The sequence below is a fragment of the Cervus elaphus genome, chromosome 7 (assembly GCF_910594005.1).
Source record: "Cervus elaphus chromosome 7, mCerEla1.1, whole genome shotgun sequence".
Taxonomy (NCBI): Eukaryota; Metazoa; Chordata; class Mammalia; order Artiodactyla; family Cervidae; genus Cervus; species Cervus elaphus.
The window spans coordinates 24,969,627-24,995,608 of NC_057821.1; the positions used below are offsets into that span (position 1 = coordinate 24,969,627).

The window sequence follows — 25,982 nt, forward strand, 5'->3', positions numbered from 1 at the left end:
TCTTTTATTTCTTTCATCAGGGTCTTATAATTTGCTGTCCATAGTTCTTTTGTCTCCTTAGGTAAGTTTATTCCTAGATATTTTATTCTTTTTGTTGCAATGGTGAATGAGATTGATTCCTTAATATCTCTTTCTGATTTTTCATTGTTAGTATGTAGAAATGCAAGTGATTTCTGTGTATTGATTGTATCCTGCAACTTTGCTAAATTCACTGATTAGCTCTAGTAATTTTCTGATACTATCTTTGGGGTTTTCTATGTACAGTATCATGTCATCTGCAAACAGTGAGAGCTTTACTTCTTCTTTTCCTATCTGGATTCTTTGTATTTCTTTTTCTTTTCTGATTGCTGTAGCTAAGACTTCCAAAACTATGTTGAATAATAGTGGTGAAAGTGGACACCCTTGTCTTGTTTCTGATCTTAGGCAGAATGCTTTCAGTTTTTCACCATTTAGAATAGTGTTTGCTGTAGGCTTATCATATATGGTCTTTACTATGTTAAGGTAGCTTCCTTCTATGCCCATTTTTTGAAGAGTTTTAATCATAAATGGGTGCTGAATTTTGTCAAAGGTTTTTTCAGAACTCCATTTCTTTACTGAACTATACCATCTCCTATTAAAATGAACATTTATAAGCAAATGCCTCAAAGCAAACCTCTCCCAGGCAACCCCATCCACTGCTGAATGAAATTCAAACTGTTCTCCCCTTTCATCACACTGCTTAGCATTCACTCACTCAAATACAACTAAAATAAACCAAGATCCCCCTCAGGATGTGTGTTTGTGTGTATGCTCGGTCGTGTTCGAGTCTTTGGAGACCCATGGACTGTAGCCCACCAGGCTCAGGCAAGAATACTGGAATGGGTTGCCATTTCCTACTTCAGAGGATCTTCCCAACTCATGGACTGAAACTGCAATTCTTACATATCCTGCACTGGCAGAAGGATTCTTTACCACTAGCATCACCTGAGTATATCATGGCAAATAAGCTACTTCATTTAATCCTCCAAATAAGGGAGGCAGTTTACTTATTATTAATATCCTTAGTCTGCAAATGAGGAGACTGAAACAAGAGTCAGTGATTCCTGTCACCCCCACAGGAGGTAGAAAAGTCCTGCCTTCCAGTTCTGAAGAAACCAAACCATCTTGGAAAGGAGAAAGTTAGCGGAACTTCCTGCTCACACTACCTTCAGGTGTGTCCAGCTTCACGATGCTTGCAACTGTCAATAATTTGGTTGAAACCAGGATAACCAACCAGGGCATATGATTTTCGATCTTTGATTCATACAAACCAGTGCCTGGGGCCATTAATGCCTCCAAGTCAAAGTTGACAGTTTGGGCGACTTCTCAAGGGCAGAAATGGGGTCTCTACTGAAACCTTCACCTCCAAGCAGCTCCGCCTGTGTGTGCCCTGCACACCCTTGTTGATTTGTTTCTCTCGTATCGGGGTGGGTCTCTGCTTGACAACTGGGGGCCACATTTAGCCAAGCAGCTGCCCACTGGTGTCTAAAGCCTCCTATTCACAACTCTGGCAGCATCTCAAAGGATTTATTATTACCATCCCATGATTTCATTATTATTATTATCGCCCTTATGAAATGCAGTAGCTGAGCCCACTACAAAGCATGAAGCCCGTGTTCTACATGGGACAATCTGTTTTCTGCATTTCCATCACCATGAGGGATTCCTCCTCTCTCCCCCACACCCAATTTCTGCTCACAGTTGGAGGGGCTCTAGGCGGTTGTCTGCAGCCATGAAGAAGTCATCCTGAGGAGTCCCTCCACCATCACTGCTTTGTCCCGGGGTCACCTTGGTGGGGAAAAGGCCCTTTGAGGGGTTGTTTAACAATAGGAGCCAATTGACCATATGATACAAAGAGCACAGAGCTGGTCAGAGGATGCCATTTGGTGAATGAGGGCAAGTCTCTTTGCCAACTTGGGCCTTGGATTCATTGAATCTTTTTTTTCCTTTTTTTAACTGAAGTATAGTAAATTTACAATATTATATTATTTTCCATTATACAGCAAAGTGATTCAGATATATATATGTGTGTGTGTGTATATATATATATATATAATACATTTACACGTTGTTGTTGCTTGGTTGCTCAATTGTATCCGACTCTTTTGTGACCCCATGGACTGTAGACCACTAGGCTCCTATGTCCATAAGATTCCCCAGGCAAGAATCCTGGCGTGGGTTGCCATTTCCTTCTCCTGGAGATCTTCTTGACCCAGGGATCGAAACCCGTATCTCTTGCATTGGCAGGCAGATTCTTCACCACTGAGCCACCTAGGGAAACCCACATTTACATATATATTATGTATACATACATAATACATATATATATATTCTTTTTCAGGTTCTTTTCCAATATAAATTATCACAAGATGCTGATTATACTTCCCTGTGCTATAGGATTCCTCACATATTAAATGAAATGACAAAATGAGATAATTAATCTTGAGGATAATTTTGCTCAGATCAGCTCTAGATTTACCCTTTCCCTGGATTCTGGAGATTTCCACAGGGAAGAGCACCTCACCAGGAAAGAGCTCAGGAGAAGAGCCTCCCACTCCTCATTACTGTTTCTACCTCACCCATCAATTTGCCTTGTTAAAAACCAACCTGGTTTATACAACTGAATCACTGGCCTGTACACCAGAAACTACCACAGCATTGTAAATCAACCGTGTGTGTGTGTGCTCAGTTGCTGAGTCATGTCGAACTCTTTTGCAATCCCATGGACTATAGCCCACCAGGCTCCTCTGTCCATGGGATTTTCCAGGCAAGAATCCTGGAGTGGGTTGCCATTTCCTACTCAAGGGGATCTTCCTGACCTTGGGATCAAAACTGCATTGGCAAGCAGATTCTTTACCACTGAGCCACCTAGGAAGCCATTATGCTTCAATAAAAAATAAAAATAAATAAATAAAATTTTAAAACCAATCTGGTTTAAATGACTGTTTAGGGAAAGCAAAGTAGCTTTTTACTAAATTCCTAACCTAAGGTTTAAAAAAAAGAAATGTATTGGGAGTCCTAAGATTTGGATTTCAGAATATCTTTTTTCAGTAACTAGCTGTCTAGCCCTCAGTAAGACCCTTCTTGGTACCTCTGATGGCTCATCTTCCAAATTCAAATATTTATACCTGACTTACCTGTTCCAAGCAGTCTTTGAGGCTCACAAGAAAATGTGACTTGAAAATGTGAAGTATAACCATCTATCCTGATAAATCATTCAGTTAAGTTCATTTCCCTCTTTCGGTGCTCGATAAATCTCAGAAGAGCTGAAAGATTTATACAACATTAAAAAAAATGCTTACCTTCCATTGGCAGGTGGCTGATGGGTTTAAATTTTGTTGTAAAGTGCCACTGTATTTTTAGGAGCCCACTGTATGCCTTACATTGTGCTGGAGTCAAGAGAAGAAGTCAAAATAAATGTAAACTTGGCCTCGAGGCATTTACAGCCTTGTAAATTCAACACTTGTACACATACAAAAAAATGTGAAACAAATTTTAAAACAGTATAATGACACATTAAATTGTATATAGGCCTGAGCTTCCTCTGAGAATGTGCCTGACAATGCCAGAGACACAGGTTCGATCCCTGGTACGGGAAGATCCCACATGCCACAATTAAGCCTGTGAACCACAACTACTGAACCTGTGCTCTAGAGCCCGCCTGCTGAAGCTACTGAGCCCTCTCTCTAGGGCCCTTGAGCCACAACTATTGAGCTGAAATCCGAGCACCCTAGAGCCCGTGCTCTGCAAGAGAAACCAGTGCTATCCCACACATTGCAACCAAGAGTGGCCCCCACTCACAGTAGCTAGAGAAAGCCCACACACAGCCGCAGAGACCTAGCATAGCCAAAAATAAAATCAATTAATTAATTTTTAAAAATTAAGTATATATAGCCCTATAACAAATGCATAATCCAACCAAGTTGGGATCTGAGCCTTTAGCGAGGGGAAAGATTGGTGTTAAATGGCAACCCACTCCAGCACTCTTGCCTGGAAAATCCCATGGACAGAGGAGCCTGGTAGGCTGCAGTCCCTGGGGTCGCTGCGAGTTGGACACGACTGAGTGGCTTCGCTTTCACTTTTCGCTTTCATGCATTGGAGAAGGAAATGGCAACCCACTACAGTGTTCTTGCCTGGAGAATCCCAGGGACGGGGGAGCCTGGTGGGCTGCCATCTATGGGATCGCACAGAGTTGGACACAACTGAAGCGACTCAGCAGCAGCATCAGAGTTTGGGGCAGGCTTGTGAAGGAGACAGAACTGGGAACAGACTGAAAGTGAGTGGGATGAGCAGTTGTCTACATTTATAACAGCAGACCTTCAGTATCAAATGCCAGAATTAAAAAAGAAACAGAATCTTAATATTTGGGCTTTGGAAAGAAATCATTTCTCTCTATATTCAATAGCAACAGATTTCAGACTGTGGTTTTTCAGATGTTTATTCTCAAAGAATCCACACATGCTTAAATTGTAGAAATCATAACACTATAGTATTTTTTTCTTTTTAAAATGAAGGCACTATAAAACAGAAGAAAAAATTAAAAAATAAACAAAAAAAAGAAAAATAAATAAAATTAAGCACCTATTAAGGTGTGGGTTGGCTAAAGGAACTCTTTTTTAGAAATAAAAATCTCCCGCTACGAGTATATGGGCTCTGTGTCCAAGACTGCACCGCAGGCTGACCCTTTACAAAATCCTGGATCTGGCCACAGGTTAATCAGGATTTCCTGAGCATTCTCTGTTCATTTCTGCTTCCAGGCATCTGCTCAAGTGTTCAGTCACTTGGGAAAGTCCCTCCCTCATCTCTCTAGGTATGTCAGCCCCCCTACCTTCAGACCCAGGTGAAACCCAACATCCTCCAGGAAGCTTTCCCAACCTGGCCCCCACTCATCATTCCTTGTTTCTGAATGCCTATAGCACTATTCACTGTGCTATCAGTTTGCAATTATCATATTTTTCATATACTTATTTTTCCAGATACACGTCCTATCCGCAAAAGAAACTGTTTAAGTCTCTCAAGTCAGGGAATGTAGACATTTATGATTCCAGTGCCTTCTATGTTACACTGCAATTTGGCAGGCACTACCCCTAAACATGGGGCTTCCCAGGTGGCGCTAGTGGTAAAGAATCTGGCTGCCCGCGCAGGAGACACAAGAGACAAGTGACGTGGGTTCAATCTCTGGGCCCGTAAGATCCCCTGGAGTAGGAAATGGCAACCCACTCCAGTATTCTTGCCTGGAGAATCCCATGGACAGAGGAGTCTGGTGGGCTACAGTCCATGGGGTCGCAGAGTCTGACACGACCGAGCAACTGAGCACGTACACAAACACACACACACACACACAGACATACTAAATATACGTAACTCAGCATCTTTTCACGTCCCCAGCTAGCCACGCTTTCCATAAGTCCACTAGGAACACAGTGGTTTGAAAAATGGCCAAAATTGAGACAAGCTAAAAGGACTGTATCGGAGGTGTTACATATTAGTGAAGTGAAAGTCGCTCAGTCATGTCTGACTCTTTGCAACCCTATGGAGTGTAGCCTGCTAGACTCCTCTGTTCATAGAATTCTCCAAGTCAGAATACTGGAGTGGTTTGCCATTCCCTTCTGTGGGGGATCTTCCCAATCCAGGGATCGAACCCAGTTTTCCTGCATTGTAGGTGGACTCTTTACCATCTGAACTACCAGAAAAGCTATATATTAACATCACTTCAAAGAAACCTAGTGCTGAGAGATGGAGATTCATTCACTCAAAATAAATTTCTGTTCTGTACTCTTGAAAATAATAGATGCATCATTTCAGTGTATTCCATAAACGGAAGCATGACTATAGACTGGTCTGTGTGAGAAAGGGTTTAGCGAAGGGCATTTCTCCTTGCGAGGGGACAGCTGAAGAGGTGTCATTTAACAGCTTTCAGAGGCCCGTCACTGCAGTGATTGAGGTGGACAGAAGGCATAGACATGACCAAGGCCCTTAAAAGACACAAACAGGTGGGAGAGCGTGCCGGGGGTGGGCGGAGGGCTGGAGGGTACAAAAGGCAGAGGCTGGCCTTCTGAGGGCAGAGACGGAGAAAGCAGAGAGCAAGCCTGCCCGGGGAACAGGTGGAGAGGGGGCAGCAGAGCTAGGCAGGACACAAGGAGAGGTAAAGATAGGAAAAAAAAAAACAGAACTAAAGGGATAAAGGACCAGTGAGCAGACCCGTCACAAATAAGGAGAAATGATGATTAAAAAGACATGCGTGAAGAGAAAAGGAGGAAACAGGAAAAGGGAACAAGTAAGAAGACAAAATAAGGAGTAAGCGCACAAGCTAAATGCTTAGAAAATCACCAGGCAGTTTGGCTGACCGGGAGAAGCGCCATAGCCAGACTCAAAAGGGAACCATCAGAAAGACAGAGGCAGACGATTTAAGTAGCCAGCTCCTGAGGTAAAAATGAAAAATAAATAAATAAATAAAATAGAAGATGGAAAAGGTGAGAAGCAGGAGAGGGAAAACCCAGAGGAGACACTGGCCCAGAAACCTTTTTAACTTTCTGTAAGAATCTTCAAGGCCCCAAACTAGGCCAAGATTCTGACTGACATTTCTGAGCTCACCAGCTGCTGTTTCCTTGAGAGAATTCTGACAGGAAGGCATAGAAATGCAAGCCAACACTGCTAGCTCTGGGAAAAAAAAAAAAAAATCCATGCTCCAAACACCTCCACGGGGCTGGAGCCTGCCAGGGAAGAAGGCATACAGAGGAGGGACCCGCCGGCAACTTTTCCCCAGGTAGGTACAGAGCTGCTCCCACGGGTGGTGGGGTAGGGGGAGGGCTTTCTCCTCTAACTGTCCTCTGGCCGTTCCTGCCTGGCCCATCTGCCTTTCTCTCTTTGTGCATTTTGGGGAAGCCCTGCGGGCAGCCTGCTTCTGTCATCTGAAGCCAGTTCCACGGTGTCTCCAGAAGCAGGTGAAGCTTCACGTCTGCATCCCACAGGGGCGGGGGAGGACATCGCTGGAATCCAGCTCCATCAGGCAGAGCCAGGCCAGGGGAATTGGAGGCGAGAAATCGCCCCAGCCCGCATGATTGGTGTGTGGGAGTGCCTTGTCGGCTGGGTCCCAACAGCGAACCCGATTCTGTGTGCTGGGGCTTGAAGCAAAAGCAGAGGGGAAGGAGGGTGGGTGGAAAAGACAGAGAGTTTATGAAGACAGTAGAGATTTCACAGTTGCCTAGGGGCTACTCCATGGCCTAAAGAAGAGATAGGGTTGCGGAAGGGATGGACGAGACTCGGAGAGCACGTGACCTTGAACTGGCCTCTTGCCTTTCAGTGCCTTGGTTATTTTGAATGTATGTAGAAATGTTCTTCAAAGCAATGCAAAGGCATTTAGTTCTAATCTGTCTTGTATCTCAAATAATCGCTGAATGGGAGCATTTTCTTCCGATGACCCCACAGATGTCCCCACTAAGACGATATGAAGTGTTACATCTTATTAAAAAACTGAGAAGTCCCTAAGCAATGTACTTCTTTGGAAAACTAGGACAAGAACCAGATTCTCTAATGTGTTCCCTGGATCTTAAGCAATTCTTGATCCTCACTCAATTTAACAGGTGCACTTTTTTTTAAAAAAAGAGAGATTTTGGAGCTACAGAGTTTTATCAATATTCTGTATTATCATGCTGTATTATCATTATGATCCCTCTGCAAGTACAATGTGAGGTCATATATCAGTGGACCCTCTGCTGAGATAGCTTCTCAAGAAAAATGTCCACCTCATTCTATATCCATTCTTCAGCAAACCCCATTTGAAGTTTATTCGTAAGAATTGGGAGCCAAAGAAATGGCCCCCAGTTGTGTACAACCCCTCAAGCTAAAAACTCTTTTAGTCACTTAGTAACTTCATAAACTGGGCTTCTGTCTTTGGAATGTTGCGTGTCTCTCTGCACCCTCACTGGTGAAAGCTCCTACAACCGCACCCTGGACGGAGCTCCCGTCTTCCTGACTTCTGTATGGTTTTACTCCTCTCCCTCACCTCCTCGTTTTTAGAAAGTTTGGAATGTAAGGGCTGATTCTTTGCCCTTGAATTGTTCAAACACTATTGAACGACAGCAGTGGCTCCCCCAAGTGTGGTTCCCAGACCAGCGGCATCAGAATCACCCAGGAGCCTGTTAAAGATGCCAAGTCTTGGATCCCACTCCATACCTACTGCTTCCCAGGCATAGCTCAGCTGCCTGTAATGTGGAAGACCTGGGTTCTATCCTTGGGTCAGGAAGATCCCCTGGAGAAGGGATAGGCCACCTACTCCAGTGTTATTGGGCTTCCCTGGTAGCTCAGAGAGTAAAATTCTGCCTGCAATGTGAGAGACCTGGGTTGGGAAGATCGCCTGGAGAAGGGAAAGGTTACCCACTCCAGGATTCTGGCCTGGAGAATTCCATGGACTGTATAGTCCATGGGGTCACAAAGAGTCAGACAAGACTGAGCAACTTTCACTTTCTTTCACTTCCAGACCTACTGAGTCAGGCACTCCTGGCGGGGGGGCCGGCATTCTGTGTCTTTGCACAGTCCCCTCCAGGGGACTTCGTTATGCCAAATTCGAAGCTTAAGGTTTTTAAAAGTGCTCTTTCCTTAACACAGAACTCAGATCTCCCTACAGACTGGACTCTGGTCGCCTACAGCGCTATCTCTTCTAAAAGAGACCCCTCCACAAACAACCATCTCTCAATCACTGCCTTGTGTCCTTCATCGGCAAAATAGAAATATTTAGTAAAAGTAGCTTGTTACAGTGCTGAGAACACTTATGTAGTAAGAGTAGCAGTGGTGATGGTTTTATCCCCTCCACCCTTATTGAGCAAAAGGCCTTCACTGAGCGGTGTGGGGAATCAAAAACAAAGCTGTCAGGTCCTGGACCTTTTTGTGAGGAAATGTGTGCATTACCCGGGGAATCCAACAGCAGGGTGAGATGTGATGCACACCCAATGACAGGTGCAACAATAGAAACAAAGAAGAAGAAGAGGGGAAACTGGGAGAAAACTTAGTGGAGCAAGTATCTTTTGAACTGAGATTTGAGAGAAACTTTAACTAGTAAAGATAAGCAAAAGGAAAAGAACATTCCAGGTAGAAGCTGAGATGCAGAAACATGGGAAAGATAAGATGTCAGTGGCCAGGTGTGGACCACAGTGCCTGCTCCCCTTTCTACTACTAATATGTTCACTCTTCACATGGTAGAAAGAGGTCACCCATTTGTCGTCATGTCGGCAAGAAATTCTTCCTTAAATCCAAACTAAATAATTTTCCTTGGACGGCTGTCAAATGAGTCCTTTCCAGTATTAAATGATTTCATTACTTTAGTATCTACTTCTCTCTTTCTTATTTATTATTAGGTCCCTGTTTTTCAAAATCTTCTGCCCACTTGCAGCAGAATCAATTGAGAACGGTTACAAAAATGCAGATTCCTGAGCCCGGGCTCCCTGGCTTCTCTCAGGAGCTTTGGAGGGCAAGACAGAAGAATCTGCATTTTTAACAAGCTCCCTTATGATTCTAATGTTCTCTCAAGTTTGAAAGCAGCTCTCCTAGAGCTGTTTTTCCCAAATTTGCAGAGCCTAGAAATCCCCTAGAAGAACCTTGTTTAAAATGTGGATGCCAGGCCAGTCCCATGGAGATTCTGATTCTGTGGCTCTGGGATGTTGGGAACAGGGGTTTTAATAGGTGCCTGTATGGCTCTAGGCTCAGATGAGGTTGGGATATATAGCACATGAAATGAATGTGTGCTTTGGGTCAAAGAGGTCCCTCAAATCCTAGGTTAGTTATTTATCAGCTGTGTGATGTGGGTGTTTCCTAACCACTCCTTGCCTCCAGGTTATCTAACCTGCTGGAGTGAGTTTCATCCTGTGTAATGAAAGGTACTTCACAGAATGGCTGGAAGCATAAAGAAGTAAGTGACTTAGTATCATGCTGGCTCTCTCTCCTCATCCCCTTGCCCCAGCCTCCCCTGAAGTACCAGTTCAGCACTCCAGCTCTGATGAGAAACAGGGTAAGCACAGCAGTGATGGTGAAATGCCACCAAGAGAAGTGGCAGGGTGCCTGCAGGGAGAGAAGATGGGTTTGGGAGCTGCCCTTGCTCTTGGCTGGCCCTGGGAAGTTAAAATCGGGCTCATGCCCACGATGGAATCAACATTCAGGACTGGCCAGTCCTCTAAAAATAGCAAGATGTCTGGCTGAGCCTTTGGAAAAAGAAGGTTCTGTCTCCACACATTAACCTAGGCTTGCCTTAAAAGGAGGGGCCACTGCTTTATTTCCTACCCCCTCAGCCAGATGATGGTAAGCCCCAAATAATTTGGCTTGCTCCTCGGTGAACTCCGGAATAGCTTCTGTTTCATGGCAGCCACCAGCACACCGGCAGTGATTCTGGTACAGAAGGTCACAAGAGCTCAGACTCCCGGGTAGATGCGTCTGTGTGGATTGTTCCTCCTGCAGACGCCAGAAGGATCCTAATCCCCATAAAAGCATCAGCTTTCAGGTTCTATTGTAAGAAACTGTTATCAGGCCTTTCTATGGGGCAGAGAAGGGAGAGGGAAAACTAAGATGCTTCTACTCGAAATTCAGAGAGTGAGATGGGGGTGATTTTCCAGCAGTCTTGCTTTCTCTTCATCCAGCAAAGGGCTAACTAGGTAGGGTCAGCTCTGTCATCAGAGGGCAAGGCCTTAAGATGGATAAGGGGACAGTCTGAGTATCTCACCATTCATGTCTTTTCCTCAAAGTCCTGAAAACGAGACTGGAGCTCTGGATATTCAGAACCTCTATTGACTCTTGTCAGATATGATACTGATGAATCCCCTTCCTTAACAAATCTTTTTCAGACATATGAAATTATTACAAATGGGATTTTTTAAAATAAGGGAAACCAAAATTGTGAAAGATCCATTTTTTGAAAATATTTAAGCTTTCCCAAATATCTTAGAACCACCCCTTGGACAACTGTCACGTGAATGAAACTCTTTAAAATGGGTCAAACATAAGGACTTCCATGGAGTGGGTAGTCTCTGTTGCCATATGAATATTAATTAATAAAGAATATATTGAATAGTAGTAACAAGAGTGATAGAGACCATTTATTAGACTTCTAATACTGGGTTCATGGCACTGTTCAGTTCAGTTTAGATCAGTCACTCAGTCGTGTCCGACTCTTTGCGACCCCATGAATCGCAGCATGCCAGGCCTCCCTGTCCATCTGGGAGTAAACTCCCAGAGTTTACTCAAACTCATGCCCATCGAGTCAGTGATGCCATCCAGCCATCTCATTCTCTGTCATCCCCTTCTCCTCCTGCCCCCAGTCCCTCCCAGCATCAGGGTCTTTTCCAATGAGTCAACTCTTCACATGAGGTGGCCAAAGTATTGGAGTTTCGGCTTCAGCATCAGTCCTTCCAATGAACACCCAGGACTGATCGATCTCCTTTAGGATGGACTGGTTGGATATTTCACTGAAGCCTCCTGTTGAATCAGGAGCATTACAATCACTTTACAGATGAGGAAACAGGTTCAGAGAGGTTAAGTAGCTTGCTCAGAATCACAGAGCCATAATGCACAGATGCCCAAGCCAGGTTCTTCCTGCCTATAACCCTCTGCCATCAGTAATCTTGAAGATTCCATTGTCTACCTTTCAGACCTCTGCTTGTCTTAGCTCACCCTTGATTTTGCCCAAATGCAAGAGTCTTTCTGAGGCATTCATAGGAAACCACCATCTCTCCTTCTCATGTTGTTTCTGAAACACTCATATTCAAATACTGCCCTGATTGGTGAAAGAAATAGGAAAGAATTCTAATTTTTGCTTATGCTTTTCCTGCTACCTTGACTGTTACTTAATTTCTGAATGCTTTTAAATGGAGTTTCTCAAGAAAGAGGGAAATTTAAGTCTTGTGATCAACTGACTACAGGGCAGAAGGAGGGGAAAATAAATCTTGTTTTCAATAACATGTTGAGTGACATTTTATACGGCCATCGGCCTGCTCTAAGAAACTCAAGACCCTCCACATGTGTTATCTCATTAATCTTTAACCCACTCTGTGGTGGGCAGATGGGGTTATACAACTATTACAGGAATGAAAGAGAAACGGTAGTGATGTCACCAACATCATAAAGCACACTTATGGCCATGTGACACAACATCCCTCCCCATCTTTCCTACTAACACCACTAGCCAAAGCCAGAAGATTTGGGCAGGTAAGAAGCTAAAAAAATAATCTGGGAAAAAGACCTAAAGCCAATTGCTGTATCAATGTCCCTTGCCCTGTGCACTCAGAAACATGTTTTTATAGTCCTAGCCTAGATTTTTTTTTTCCTCCCATTTATGCCTGGTCTGAAAGATTCTGATTTTATTGCAGTTCTTTGCTTTGTTTGGTTTTTCCAGCCTACCTTTCCCTTCATTTCCACATCTGTTCCATGAACTTCCATGAATTTCCTTCCTGACATTTTAAGTTAGATGACGTGGAAAAGTAAGATGAGACTCAATCAAGTATTTGGTTATTCAAAGTTTATTGTTGATTTTTTCTGAAATTTTGAAAGGAACTTTTAAATAATCTTTTGACTATATGAGATTGGGCTTGACCAAAAGACAAAATAATTCACATCCAAATGCTAGAGACAGTCTCATCCCGGGGATGGTTAGCATGGTCTTGGTTTTCTGGCATCATTTCTTGGGAAATTGATTTTTTTTTTTTTTTTGTATCCTTACATGAATTAATCACCTTCTGGCCCTCAGCTGGTTTATGAAGGACAGGTCCCTTAAAACTGGCTCTTTCTAGTTCTCAGGACCAAAAAACTCAGTCTCTCTCACTTATGCAAATCCTTATTCCTGAAAAGCACGTGCCATGCATGTGCATTTCAGATCTAGATGTGAAGGATTTAACCAATTAAAATGAACCTGTATTCAACTCTGAGTTCTCCGGTTCAGTGGAAGAGATGAGACATTTTGATCTTCTCAAAGGCACAGGTACATCTTCTAATTGGTCCCTCTGTCTCTCCTCCCCACCAGCCCTTGTTTTAATTGACCACAGCCCCCAAACCTGGGGGAGAAAGAACAGTCCCACATTCTCACTCACACTAAGTTTGTACTTGATTATGGGGGACAACTTTGCTTTCACAGCAGAAGCTGATGCATAAGCTCTTGGATTGGATTAAATGAGTTATTGGATAATTCCTGAGATCAGCCATAACGATGTTGACTGGGGAGTCATTTTCCTGAGAAAAAGTATGGTACATAAGCCACCACCTCAAGGGTACAGCTCACAGAGTATAAAACCTCTAGACATTTTCTTCCCTTGCTTCCCGTGGAATTCCCAACTTCCAAGTCTATCTCCATGTGGATCCAAGACTGTCCTTCCAACCTGATTCACTTTTTTAAGGACTTATATTTACATATGTGTGAACAGATTCATTTCTACAAACCCGATCTGTAAAACCAGATGAAGGTAACAGCTGTTTCATAGAGTAGGGAGGATTCAAGGAACTTGTCAGAGCACCAAAAACCATCTCTGTCATAGAGAATACGCTTGAAAACATTTTTGTTCTTATTTGTGTTACTTTTACTAGACTTCATTGATTGCCCTTGTCAACACTGTGAGGCCCAAACCGTCTTTGGGGCACAATTCTTCCCTCCGCATCCTCTCTGTTTCCTGGCAGAGTGTTAGATCCTCTGAAGCTGAAAAACCCCATCACCTTTCAGCCGGGGTGGCCTGTCCAGACTGTGGGTGACTCCCCAGCTGCCAGCAGCTCTCACTTTTCTGCAGATTGGGCCTCACAGATCGTAGGGCAGGTGATGAGCGAGGGGGAGCAGAAGCTGAACAGAAAGATTCCTCCAACAATGAACAATGGTGCTCGGAATGCTGCGTGGCAGCTGCGGCCCATCAACTGCACCCACGACAGACATGCAGTAGGAAGCGCAGGAAGGCCTGCTATGGTCCAAGCAGGGGTCCTTCACTGCGCATGTGCGGAATAGCATCTCTGTAGGATGCTCTCTGTCGCCGACTCTCTCTCTCTCCCTCTCCCTCTCTTTCTCTTTCTCTCTAATTTTCCTTCATGGGATTCCAAACGTCAAAACAGAATCATATTGACCTGTATAAAACCAAGGCAAATTAGTGAATAGTAATAATAAAAGTTTCGATACATTAAAACTCAATGAAAATAAGCCAGAGAAACTTGGGTGCCATTTTTTTCCTGAGCAAACAGTAGAGCAAGGGCTGGAAACCCCCCACCCCACCCCAAAGCACCCCTATGCCTCACAACAGATGTGTTGCAGGATGGTTTGAGGGGAATGCTGGGGTGATGGTGTGAGATCCGGGGAGCCCTGCCCTCCAAGCTTCCCCACCTAGAGGGGGAGGAGAGTGGGAGGGGCCCCCATCTGAGATGTGGGGCTGCATCCGGACGATGAAGGAAGCAGGCAGGGGCCAAGACTGCTTCCCAAGGCCACATGCTTCTTTATATCCCCATACGGATTACTTTGCTATGGAATGTAAGGAAGTGTGTGGTTTCGGCGAGCGCCTCTCCTCGGCCCCACGGTCCCACCCAGAGCACCTGGTCCCCTCTTCCCCATCCTGGCCTTGCGCCCACAGGTATCCTCACCGAGAAAGGGAGAGCCTCCAAATCTTGCCTGGAGTTCTCCCCACATCCCTTCTCTTCCTCCTGAGATTTCATCCTCCACCCTAGGATCAGGCACACTGATTGTGGTCCCCAAGTGCCCTCCGTGGCCGTCCCCCAACACTTGGCTCCTCTTTCAAGGACAGTACACATGACCTGCAGTTTTGTCACAAGGTCAGCCCTCACCATCCAAGCTCCTTCCTCCTGTCCTTTTGCTCCTGAAAGATGTTTCTACCAACCAAACTGATCCGGAAAGCCTTCATGCTTGGCTGAATCACTTTCCTTCATCATCACTGGTGTCTAGGGCAGTTCTTGCATCTCCAAGGGTTCTCATTGCAGATGGGTAGGAGCTGTGAGGCTCAGGGAATCCAGCCTTATCACACAGCCAGTCCCCTGACCCCTGCTATCTTTTCCTCTTTGTATCACAACCCGTCACCAAGCAGTACTGAAGGAGGTTGTCCGTGGAAGAGGTTTCAGGTGCTAGAATAGCGATTCACCCATCCAGTTGGCTTAGTTCTTTTCTTTCCTCTTCCCTGAACCCCTTTGTTCCCAGCTCTGACCCGAAAGGGCCTGAATCCACACCAGGAAGGAGCTGGAAGTAGAGAGGAAAGCCTCAATTATGAGGAAAAACTGTGGTCCCCCAAGGCTCAGCCATCAGCTAACCCCAGCTCTGAGAAGGGTCTCCCTCCCTCACTGACGCCCAGCCCCAGGGGGGGCTTCCTGCAACCCACGGCTCTGCTTCCTTCTTGTTAGGTGAGTGTGTGACAGGAGGGCTGGGACCACACTAAACTTCTACAAGTTCTCAAGCAAAACAACCAAAGGAGACACCACAAGACTGGGTGGATGTGTGCTGAGATACACAGGAAGGGGCTGTTAACTGGACCTGAGAAGCCCCAGAATGAGGACTTGGGATAAGGAGGGAGGGAGAGGACGAAGGGAGGGGCCGCCATGTTTACACAGCCGATGGCAGGTGAAGGCTGAGTGGTCAGCCCTGAAGGCTGCCATCCCCGTTGGGCGGCAGCGCCCAGACCACAAGGGGCCGGACCCCTCCCCGGACTGCAGCAACCCAGGTGACATCACCTGCCTGCCTCTTCCAGACACCAGATGTCCTTCAAGGGCAGCCAAACCAGACTCCTTGAAAACTGGGGGAAACTTAGAAGAATGTGGGGGAATTACTACAGATGGGGCAGCTACAGGATGGAACAGAGAAACTTACAGTTTTAGATCAGCAGTTCTCAACTGGAGGTGACTTAGCCCCCACCCGGGGCACATTTGGCAATGTCTGGGGACATTCCTGGTTGTAACGAGGCAGTTCTACTGGTATCAAGTGGGCACAGATCAGAGAAGCTGCCAAACACCCTACGATGCCCAGGACAGCGCCCACAACAGAGACTTAGCTAAAAGTCAATATGCCGAGGTTGAAGAACCCTTCCTTTATATCATGGTGCTTGGACTGAAGTTGCTGACATGGGTATATGATGGTACATTATCTCTCAAAGAAAATTATTGCCCTTCTTTTACAAGCATTGCTTTGTCTTCAAACCTGTAAAATGGGTAGATGACTCCAAGTTGTGCTTCTTTTCAGTAATAGCCCTTCCCTTTTTTAAATCACATTTGCTCCAAAGATAGTTTTCCTTTTCCTACCCTAAGATTGATTTCACGTCATCTGCTCAGAAACTGGAGTTGTAATGTGTGAGTGAGGCAGGACACGAGTGAAGAAGAGGAGAGAGATGATGAAGACCAGTGTTCTGAGTTGAGGAAATGGCAGTACCAGGGGCTTGACTGAAGAGCTGGACAATGCACTTTTTCCACCTGGCTGACCTCCACCCCCATGGCTGCCTGTCTAACCCTTGCTACCTGGAAGGAACCAGAGGATTGCTGGGCTTGGATAGCAGTAGCCGGGGGAAGAGCTAGTGAACCATAAGCTGTGGCTGCAAGACACCTGTGTCAAGGTGGAGCAGAGGGTAAAGATGAGGTGCTCAACTGCAGAGTTGCAGGATGTCAGCCAAAGAGGCGGGGCTTCAGAACAAGAAAGGCTGCGCCAGCATCACTCTGCACCCAGTCACAGTTGACAGGACCCTTGGTCCTCCACCACAACCATCACATCTGCCACTTCTCTGGTGCCTGGTTGAACACTTTGGTTTCTGGGGTGTCTTATTGATCCAAGGCAGTGTTCTCTAGCTGGGACGCCCCTGGCAGAGGTCTGCTTGGCTAGGTAAACCAGCTCTGCCTTAGCCCATCAGTGGTTTCCACAACTTCAGAGACAAAATGAAAATACTTGCAGTCAAGGGAAGGGAAACGTGTGAAGGACAAACTGGCATTGAGAGTGAAACTCTTGACCTCAAAAGCAGTGGGGATTGTCCCTAGGACTTTCCCATGACCCCTGAAAGGGTCCCCTGGACCCCTTTCCTCTGTTTCCACTAAGCCTTACAATAGGTCGGTGTGGTAGGTATGCTCCCCCAACTGCACAGAGGCATAAATTGAGGTTTAACTTCTAAAAAGCAAGAGAGCCAGGAGGCATCCATGGGATCTGATCCCAGGTAAGTGTGACTCCAAGGCCACAGGCTTTCTGCTTCATTGCACTCCCTTCATCAAGGAGAGTAAATAAAGGGCTGGCAAAGCCCACCCTCAAGAGCAATTTCCCAGCACCATTCAAAATATCCTTGCTTCTTATCTCTTCCCTCATCTGCTCAAATGCATGATGAAGATAGCCAGGCCACCTTCCTGTGGAAGATACCCTCTTTAATCAGCTCCTTGACCCCTTGGCCACACTTTCCCAGACATACAGAGAAACCAAAGGGTACCTCTGCTCACCTAGTAGTTCTCAGACTTTAGCTGCATCAGATTCACCTGAAGAGCAGTTTTTAGCAGATCTCTGGGCCCACCGTCAGGTGTTTGGAACTGGTCAATGTTGCTTTTCCTTTGTAAGGTCAACCTACAGGTTCCTACACACTGGAGCCCAGACTTCTCCTTTAAAAAATATAAGAATCAAAGATTTCCCAACCTCCCTGTGGCAACCATTTAATCAATTCTGACCATTTGTCGAAACCAAACAACCTCACTCTCTATCACCTGGAGAATGACTAACAAAACTGACATATACTCATATAGTAGAAAACTATAAAAATAATAAAAATTAATAAATGACAGATGCCACAAAATATGGATAAATTTTACAAATACCATTTTAGGTGAAAATACCATCACAGTAGAATACCTCCTGTATGATACTATTATGTTAAAAAAGACAAGCAATATATTATTTAGGAATACGTGCAAAAATGGTAAAAACTGTAAAGAAGAACATTTAAATTGTAAGAAAAGCAGAGCTCAGGATAATTCTTCCCTGTGAGGGGAAACTAAAGAGATAAATTGGGAAAAGCATTCAGAAATCTTCCACAGTATTGATTTCACCAGTTCTTTTTCTAAGGTAAACAGTTGTTTGTTTGGGGTATTGATTTAATCATTGTGTGTCATAATTTACACACATGTTACATTTATTCTTTCATAAATATACTGCTTTTGAATTAAAATTATAAACTTTATTTTAAAAACTATGATATAAGATATTCAAAAACTTACTGCAGAATGTTTGTTTTGGAAAATCAGAGGAGGGAAAAATGTGGGATATTTTTATTTTCCAAATTCTACAATTCTACATCATATTAGTTCCTCACAATTTCATATTTGAAAAAAGAATAAGGATAAAAGAAATAATCTTGTGCAATGCAAAATACAAATTACTTATGGTTTTCATAAACCCAATGAGAGAACATTCTGGGCAAGGCAAGCTCCCAGGATCTGATTCATGCTAATGCCAGCTCCTTCTGTGTTGCAGGCTTGAACCAGGGATGCTCGGGACACACCAAGAATCCTCGCCCTAGAGGCTGCAGTCACCTCCCCCAGGAGCTGCCCCCTGCTCTGGCTGGTCAAACGGAACCAAGTCCGTCTTCCTGAGAGGTTTGGTCCCCTTCAACCAGCTACAGCAGGGCTGGCAAAGCCCAGTCCTTGGAGAAACAGAAGAAATTCGCCTTCTGTAGCTGAAAGTACCTACTACCGTTTCTCTTAAGAAAATGACTGATTTTGTTATCACACTCTCATGCTCCCAGGAAGGGAGAAAAGGGGAGCCCTGGCTTCAAAAGTGAGCCAGAGTTCTACTTTCCACACACAGATTTCTGTGCCTGCACCCACAGCTAGACCCACTCACGTGCTCTTGACACACAGTAAGAATTTTAGGATGCGCTCTGCTTCAGCCCTGGACCACCCAGGGGAGAGCATGACCCTTAGAAGATGGGGCTCCGGCTCAAAGGGGCTAAGAGTCTAAGTAAAGAAATCGGACCTACGAAAATAGCACAATGCAATGGAATTGCAAGTCACAGCATGACTGGTTCCAAAACGTAATTCTTTTTCTTTTATTTATTTATTTTTTATTGAAGGATAATTGCTTTACAGAATTTTGACTTTTTTCTGTCAAACCAAAACATAATTCTTTTACACAGCCCATCATAGAAGCCTGGCACGCTGTCTACTAACAAGTCCACCCAAAGAGAGCTACTCACTAAGAAATATATGTGTGACTCAGTTTCCCATCTATAAAATGGGAATAACAACAACCATTGTACCTAGCACATATGGTTTTATGAGGAAGGGAATGAGAATACATGTAAGGGAGTTGGAAAGCCCGCAATAATTTTTACCTGCTATTAAAGAAGGGATCCTGACCTGCCTTCCAATTTCTTTTTCAAAATTTCTATCTTTGGGTCTTCTTTGGCAGTCCAGTGGTTAAGACTTCGTACTTCCAATGCAGGGGACGTGGATTTGATCCCTGGTCAGGGAACTAAGATCCCACATGCTGCATGGCGTAGCCAAAAAAAGTCTATCTTTAACAGTGTTCCTTGGGGTATGCCCAGTACTTTAGCTAGGCTTATATCTGCTGATGGAATTACAGAAGCCTGTGTTCACATGCTGTCCTCTGACACCAGTGTGTTCTCACGATGCCCGGGGCCACCAAGTCTCCACACGGGGAAGCTTATTTGGTGAATTATGTGTATGTGCCTGGGGGCTCAGGGCGACCAGGTTTGAATCCTGCCCCTCCTGTTCACTAGTCCTGGTGTTGCCTCCCTGAGCCTCAGTTAACCTTGTATAAACCTTAGTTTCCTCTTCTGTAAAATGGGGACAATAATACTTAAAGTCAATTTGAGGATTTTAAAAGGTAATGCTTAGCAAGAGCGACATACAAGCCCCCAACCAATGGCAGCTGGTGGTGTATGGCTGTTATACATACAACAGCTCAAAGACAATGTTGTGTTCACGGGCACTCATAACTGGAAGGCAAAGACCAGATCTTTTTAATTAAAACAGAACTCAAAAAAAAAAAAAATCAGTGAAACCTCATTACAGAGTAATTTTATATTCTAACTATTCTACTATCATGTAGCATGCCTTCATTCTGGTATGTGTTACTAGTATGTAATAAGTTTTACAAAAAAAATCAATGGTTCATACATGAGATTGACCATCTTACCTTAAAGAAATATCCTGCCTGGAAAACTCATTTGAGAACACTGCCAAAATGCCAGTCTGCAACCACATCTGTAATCAGTTTGTCCTTCTGAGTATAGGAAGGCCATAGCGTATGGAGTTTAGACACAGGCGCCAGAATGAGACTGCCTGGCAGATCCCAGCATCCTTGCCCCTCACCAACTGTGCCACTTTGGGCAAATTGTTTGACCTCTCTAGGCCTAGATTCCCTCATGTGTAGAATGGAAATATTAATGATGTGTCTACCTCACAAGGTTTTCATGAAAACAAAATGAAAATGTAAAGGTATAAAACTAGTGCTGGGCGCAGAACAAACTTTTAAGTCTTTGACAATGTATCTGAAATGTTCCTGAAACTAAGCTGATGTTCAATAAAAATTTATTTAATAAGTGATCACCTTGATTTTTCATTCTAAACGCAAAGTATGAGATCATGTGATCTCTGGTTTGACTATTTCTGCTTATCTCTTTAAATGCAGTACACTGGTACAATCCCAGAATAGGGGTAGGATGCTGGCCAGCTGGCTCTGCCTCCAGGCTCTTGCCTTCCACAAGAGCTAGATGTTCATCTCCTTCAGGAGAGACAGCAGGATCCCGAGGCACAGTGACAGAGCACTCAAACTCACAGAGGTTTAAACCATGTGAGAACAAACATGATTGGGTTCACCTTACAAGGAGGGAACTTTCCACCCAGACAGGCAGAGATCATTTGGGTAAAAGTTAGATGGACAATGTCAGGTGTGGACAAGAACACTAGCAGATTTGGGATTTTATGGCTAAAATACCTGATGAAACAGGACAGTATGTAAAGAATATCTTGGTCTATGTTGGGAAGAAGGCAACCCACACATGGATTGGCTTGAAAGACACTTACTTCCTCCCACCTGCTGGGTGATTATAAAAGCATCTCCCTGCCCTTGGCAGGTCACAGGGCGTCCAACACTACTCAGAGGACAGGAGGCAAACATTACCGTCTAAATCCACTCACCCTTGCCTTTGGTGAAGCTGAATCTGGCCTCTGCACCCCAATACTGAATTAAATCTCAGGGTCTTGCATAAAGTAGAAAAGAATAGCTTTATTGCTTTGCCAGGCAAAGGGGGCCATAGCAGCCTAATGTCCTCAGAACTGTGTGTCCCCACCTGGAGTGGGTAGCGTGGAGTTCTATAGTAATGTTTCAAAGAGGGCTTGATCAGCTCATGAGCATTTTTCTGACTGGTAGGAGGTGAGGTAAATGGGGGTCAGCATCATCAACCTTCCGGTTTCAACAGGTCTGGGGTCTATGTGCCTATAGGAGCATGCATTTAACTTCTCCCACCTAGTAGGGTTTCAGTATCTGCAAAACAGCTCAAAGATACTGTTACGTATGTCCCTCGAGAGCTAGGGCTATACATAACCATATATACACAGGTGGCGCCAGGTAAAAACCTGCATGCCAATGCAGGAGCCACAGGAGACATGCGTTCAGCCTCTGGGTCAGGAAGATGCCCTGGAGGAGGAAATGGTAACCCATTCAGTATTCTTGCCTGGAAAATCCCATGGACGTAGAGGCCTGTTGGGCTACAGTCCCTGGGGTCACAAAGAATCAGACACAACTGAGCCCTCACACACACACATATCCCTTGAGGAACCAGAGCTTTACTCCAAGGTTGCACTGTCGTTTCTTGACTGCTCCTCCTCTGTATCCCCTCCCTTCCCTAATTGGCGACTGTTAGAACCTGTTCTGCTGGAACTCAGGGAAGATCATGGAGGGAGCATGAAGGAAGGCTGTTACCCGTAATCAAGAAATGGTCAAGGGGGAAGACACAGAAAGGCGTTTGTGCCCTGGAGCCCCACAGGGTTCTGCTCCATTTCACTGGCCACTGCATCTTTCTGGAAGCATCTCTAGCCACAGGCTAGAGCATCCAAATTCAACATACCACCCTGTCTCAACCCCTGAAAATATGAGTGAAATTTACATTTCTGTCTGATTTTCATAAAACCAGAAGAAGAATAAAAGTATCCGTGCTTCCACCAGCCACCAAAAACGAAAGGCAGAACCCTTCAGAAAGCATTTTTTCTGGTAACTATGAATGGTCTTGACATCTTTGTCCAAAAGTCCCACAAGCCCAGACTGTGCGTTAGTCAGGAGTCAAGCTCAGTCAGAGCCGGGCATCGTGCCTGAAGGCTGGGCTTGCTCATCCTGCCATGGTCGCTTTTCAGGGCAAAATCTAGGTTAAGCCACCCACCGGGGCATGTGGTTTTGCTCTGGCTTCTGTGTCCTTTCGTGTGTGTTCCTGTATAGTCATCATACCTGTGCCAGGAAGAGACAGCATATGACAACGTCACAGTGGTCAAAATTGACAGCTCTGGGTCACCTTCAAAGTGTCCCCCACCCCCACATCCCGCAAGCAGTATCTCTAAGAGGGAGACAGCGAGCAGAAAGTGCTGAATGTGCTCTTCCCCAGGAGGAGATGATGGGAAATGGTGCCAGGGCCATCTATCGCACAGGAGTTCGGAACATAAAAATCCCGTGTGATGAAACTCTTGTTGATGATAGTCCCAGAGCTGTAAGACTTTGGCCAACGGGCAGACACTACATTGCTGTGTAGAGTGAATAATGGTGTGTACTCACTGAAAGTGAAAGTCACTCAGTCATGGCTGACTCTTTGTGACCCCATGGGCTAGGGCCTGCCAGGCTCCTCTGTCCATGGAATTCTCCAGGCAAGAATACTGGAGTCAGTAGCTGTTCCCTTCTCCAGGGCATCCTCCCAAACCAGGGATTGAACCCTGGTCTCCTGCATTGCAGGCAGATTCTTCACCGTCTGAGCCTCCAGGGAATCCCAATACTCACTAAAGTATAGTTTATCCTCACATGTCTACGTAAGATGCTATTACTTTCTCTGCTCTGAATCCTCCCTTTCTGTTAATAGCGGTCTCTCTTCTTTGTCTGTTCTTCTTAAAATTCCTCCTCCTCTTCACTCACCAGGTTTCTATGAGAGCCTTTCCTGACCACACAGTGCTATCAGATCTGAGCAGTCCTAGTGTGCCCTTTTGTGGGACTTTGGATTTGAGGTCCATAAAAATCAGAGATATGCTTCTTTGGAGAGTTCAGATGGAAAGATGTGAAATTCCACAACAGGTCCCAATATTTTCTGCCAGTGTTCAGTAAGAGAGAACAGTGAACTGATTACATAAAAAGCAACCAAAGAGAGAAGAGATAGAGAGTCCTGGAAGCATTTAAGTCCTGCATCTACTTAATCCCAAGGCCCCATTCCTATAAATTGTATCCCTTTTTCCTGAAGACACACAACACTGAAATTCTGTCACTTGGAAACAAAGGGATCCCAATTCACACAGCATCAAATGAATACCCCTTGACTTAGGAGTTTATTCTAAAGCTATATTCTTAAGTGACAAAAGCAAAATGACATGATTCATTTTTGTTTGAAAAAATATGTCTATGTACATGTTGAGAAAATATGAAAGAATCTATAACAATGTGTGTTATGTTGCTTCAGGTCAGTTCAGTCGCTCAGTCATGTCCGACTCTTTGTGACCCCATAGACTGCAGCATGCCAGGCCTCCCTGTCCATCACCAACACCCAGAGCTCACTCAAACTTATGTCTATTGAGTCGGTGATGCCATCCAACCATCTCATCCTCTGTCGTCTCCTTTTCCTCCAACCTTCAATCTTTCCCAACTTCAGGGTCTTTTCCAATGAGTCAGTTCTTCCCATCAGGTGGTCAAAGTATTGGAGTTTCACCTGCAGCATCATCAGTCCTTCCAATGAATATTCAGGACTGATTTCCTTTAGGATTGACTGGTTGGATCTCCTTGCTTCAGTAATGTCCAACTCTTTGCGACCCAGTGGACAGTACCCACCAGGCTCTTTTGTCATGGGATTCTCCAGGTATGAATACTGGAGTGGGTTGCCATGCCCTTCTCCAGGGGATTTTTCCGACCCAGGGATCAAACCTGCATCTCTTATGTCTCCTGCATTGGCAGGCAGGTTCTTTACCTCTAACACTACCTGGGAAGCTTATAACAATGGTCTGTCATAAATATTTCTAGATGGTGAAGCTTGGGAGCAGTTCTCTGAATTTACTAAATTTTGCCCAGTGGGTAGGTATTACTTATACAACAAAAAATAAGCAGCAGAGTTTTTTAAAATATTTTTTTAATTTTTATTTTTCTCAAAGCTGCATATACACAAAGTTCACATTTTTAAAGCTTTTAATGAAAATAGTATTCCTCTGCCCCAACCCCTATTTCTACTCCCCAGTGGTATCCACATTCAAAACAGTAGAAATATTGAAGAGAGAGCATAGGTCATGATTGGAAATGCAGTTTGGGGTCTTCTGTAAGTAAAATCATCTAAATATGACCTTGACTTGGGTAAAAGGCTGATAGCTCTTTGACAGAAGCGGTGGGGGGCTGAATTTGAACACTGACTCTACCCCCATAGAGTGACCCTCTGATTCCCTGCCCAAGACCCAGTGTGGACCCTGCCCTGACCATCCTCTGTCCAAGGAAAGAAGCTTCATACATATCCTTGACAGAATCTTGCTACCGAAAACTCTCCCTCATTCTCCCCATGAATTCCTCTAATGCTATGAAAACCCATTTCCTCTTGAGTTTTTTCTCTGGGAAAAAAACAACAATAGCTGCATTTTCAGCCACACCCCCCACCACCACCCGCCCCCCACCCCGACAGTTTTCAGTTCTTTCTTCACAGAAGGTTAAGTGGGTCTCATCTATTTATAGAATTTTCCACTGAAACGTCAGGAATTCTTGTTCTTGGAATAGAAACATGTGAACTCTGATGATTCCGAATTCCTGCTCCTAGGTGTACAGCCTAAAGCTCTGCCCATTCAGTCTGTAAAAGAGTAGGCACGAGGATATTCACTGCCCCCTCGCTTGGGGTAGAGACAGAGGCAGCGGCTGCCTCCATCACAGAGGGAGGGGCTGGGTGAAGTGGGCACCTCGAGGTAAGAAGCAATGGACAACATGTGCTCCAAACAGTTTGGATGCCCTCTAACAGCGTCTGGAGAGAGCTGAATGAAAACAAAATGTGATCTGTAACACAATACCTTTTGAGTAAGTTAATACATGTGCACAAAACAATATCCAGTCTAGAAGATCACAGACAAGCAAAAAGGTACACAGTAAACTCATTTTAATGTTGCCAGAGATGGGGGCAGCGTAGGAGGAGACGAGAAGGGAAAGTGGGAATAAAACAAAACAGGGAGGGGGAAAGATCTTAAGCCAACCAGTGACATTTAATAAATCAAGAATCCCATGATCCAAAGAAGGAAAGAGAGAATATATTCATGACGACTCATTAGTACACTCTTGAAAATGAAAATGTCTTACAGTGTTTAGTCTGTAAACCAGCCCCCCATCAGCCCCCCTCCCTTCCTCAGCTTCCACCTCCCCCTACCCTCAGTATCCAAGTGTGGTGGCAGGTGATGGGGAGAGAATCAATTTAACACCCCTTAAAACGCAGCTGTGAAAGTAGGTCACGCAAACCTGAATATTTTAAATACTTGAAACAAGTAAGCACAGTGCATTGGCTGATGGTGAACTGGCTTTCAGGAAACTGAATTTTTAGATAGCCAACATCCAACCATCAGGAAAACCTAGGTTCTGGTTCCCCTTGACCGACTTTTCATAACACAGTGGAACAATGTCATTTTCCTGGCCTCAGTTTTTGTATCTATAAAATGGGGGAAACAAGCAAACTTAAAAAATCAACTTTACAAGTAAGTGAATATTCAGTAGACCTCAGAGCCAGAGAATTAATTTGGGTAGTTTCCAATGTAGCATGCTCCTTTGTGAAAGG

General features: G+C 44.7%; 1 long non-coding RNA gene across 1 annotated transcript; it reads left to right on the plus strand.

Moving 5' to 3' along the window:
• Positions 1–6,050: 6,050 nt before the first annotated feature.
• On the plus strand, positions 6,051–19,999 carry LOC122697182. Its single transcript, XR_006342010.1, has 2 exons — positions 6,051–6,784; positions 18,458–19,999. It is a non-coding gene; the product is annotated as an uncharacterized LOC122697182 (long non-coding RNA).
• Positions 20,000–25,982: the final 5,983 nt, after the last annotated feature.